The sequence below is a fragment of the Lissotriton helveticus genome, chromosome 8, assembly GCF_964261635.1.
Source record: "Lissotriton helveticus chromosome 8, aLisHel1.1, whole genome shotgun sequence".
NCBI classification, from domain to species: domain Eukaryota; kingdom Metazoa; phylum Chordata; class Amphibia; order Caudata; family Salamandridae; genus Lissotriton; species Lissotriton helveticus.
The window spans coordinates 1,070,854,487-1,070,857,110 of record NC_136069.1 but is presented as its reverse complement, the minus strand read 5'-3'; positions in this window follow the sequence as shown (position 1 = coordinate 1,070,857,110).

The window sequence follows — 2,624 nt, the reverse complement described above, 5'->3', positions numbered from 1 at the left end:
AAGCTCGGCAGGAATTTGAGAGATGTCTAAGTTATTGTGAATCACTCTTGCAGGAATTTTATTGTCATCCACTTGGCTAAAACAGTACTTACATACAACCTGTATGATACACAGATCAAACAGTTCCTCAGCTATTAAGTACAGAGCAAGCTTAAACCACTGTATTAGATCTCTGTCTTCACTTTTTTCACAATTATCTACCTTTTTTGTTTGTGCCTTGTAGTGTGTACGAAGGCAACAAAAAAACATTTTTGGGGAATTTCTGCTGATGTTGCAGTAAATTCAGCAATTTCCTTTCTGAAACGATGTAACATGTTCTTCCCAGTTATTCCTTTATTGCTAATCTCAAATACCATTTCATTTACTTCTGTTTCTCTTTCAGGACCAAAGTATGTTCTTTTAAAATCATCTGTGAAAAACCTATCACATAGGAATGAGTCCCATGTAACAGAGCCATTTTCATGGCTTCTAAGTGAAGAGGTGTATTTGTGACAAGTACAACCTTCTCACTAAATTTCACATTTTGTATGATTTACAGAGATCATCCGAATGTGGTGTAATGTTCTGTAATCTACCTGGTTGTATACAAAAGCCAACGTACACCCTTGTAGATTTAAGAGTTTCCTTTGCAGGAGTCTCAGTTTCCTCTTTACTGTTCATTTGCTGTACTTATTGAAGAAAAACCTACATTTATGGATAGGCTATTGTCTTATGTTGCATATATTCCTGCACTGCCACTCATACACAGGAACAAAAGAATGTTGTAATATCTAATCCATAATTACATCTTCTGTTTTTCCGGGCACTAACTTCTCCTTTTATATTGATGCACGTTCTTTCATTTCATACACACGTACACCTGTGTCACCTGCAAACATACAACTATTCTGTGGATGATAGCTCTCCTTAAGAGATGTAACTAACCTGTTTAACAATTCAATTCAAAAAAGCTTTATTCGACTGTTACAGCCCTAAAATCAATGAGCAAATCAACAAATACAATTAAATAACAAAATCACAAGTATAAGTCCCTTGCTCACTTTGCCACTGGATTCAAGCAAGCCTGGCTGAAGACGGCTGAAAGGCCAGAAACCAGGTCTAGGAAGCTTGTTTCCAGTCCAGGGAAGGCATGGCTTGGCAGTTCGGGCTGGACTGTTCCCATGAGGCACAGGGTCAGACTGATTTGCATATGGCCATGTCTGAACTGGGATGGCAGAGTGGGCTAAAGAAAGGTGATGGATTAAACCCAGATCTGTTGACTGGGTGTGAGTGTTTGATTGGTTCAGATGCTCCGTCCATCACCACCCCCTTTTTTACCGCTTTGTTCACCATATGTTAGCAGGGTATGCTCAGACGTGAGTCCCTTGCTCACTTTGCCACTGGATTCAAGCAAGCCTGGCTGAAGAAGGCTGAAATGCCAGAAACCTGTCCTAGGAAGCTTGTTTCCGGTGCAGGGAAGGCATAGCTTGGCAGTTCGGGCTGGACTGTTCCCATGAGGCACAGGGTCAGACTGATTTGCATATGGCCATGTCTGAACTGGGGTGGCAGAGTGGGCTAAAGAACGGTGATGGATTAAACCCAGATCTGTTGACTGGGTGTGAGTGTTTGATTGGTTCAGATGCTTTGTCCATCACCACCCCCTTTTGTACCGCTTCAAACCAATAGGGCGTCTTTTATCTGGGTAATATGTACTATTACATTTTGAGGCTCCTAAGACTTCACTATCTCGGAGGTTCGGGTTTGGCCGATGGCCCATGGAATCTTTATTTAATGGTCCTAAGGGAGGTTCCAGCTTCTTACCATCCTTCATATTAAAACCCCTAAGATTTGCCTTACGGGCATTAAATGCCATTAGCTTTGTCTTAGACACGTTGACCTCCAAGCCCCTCTGGCATCAAAAATCCTCAAAGATTTTTAATGCCTTCTGAAGCCCATTAGGGGTCTTGGAAAGGATCAACGTGTCGTCGGCAAACATCAATATTGGTACTTTTTCTCCGGCAAGTGAAGGGGCATCAGTTGGTATTGCACTCATACCATTGGCTATCCCTGTTGAAATATAACAAAAATAGTGTAGGGGCCATTAACATCCCTGTCTCACACCACGTTCCACCGGAAACGATTCAGTAACTTCCCCCTGCCCCCTCCCCCCTCTAATTTGGGCATTATTATCTTCGTGGGCCTTCTGATCAAAGTTAAAAGGTCCAGGGGAAGCCCAAGCTGTTTCAAAACTAGCCATAATTTCCAACGGGGAACTAAATCAAATGCCGCCCTAAGATCTACGAAGGCGGCATAAATACTACCCTTCCCTATAGTCACTATGTTCCAGTAAATTAAAGTGAATCTGAAAAACTGGTCAATGGTGTTTATGGACACACGGAATCCAGCTTGTAATGGGGAAAGGACTCCGAACTCCTCTATCCACACCTGCAATCTATTTAACACCATTCTACCAATTATTTTCTGGAAGCAGTCGATTAAGCAAATTACACTTTTCCCCTCAAATCTTTGTGAAGGAAAGTTCCAGAAGCTGTGGGGATCCACACACGCCTATCACCCTATGTTCCACCAGTTCTGATAGAAAAAACAAAGAAGTTTCCTTCATATCTATTTTTCATTCATGAGGT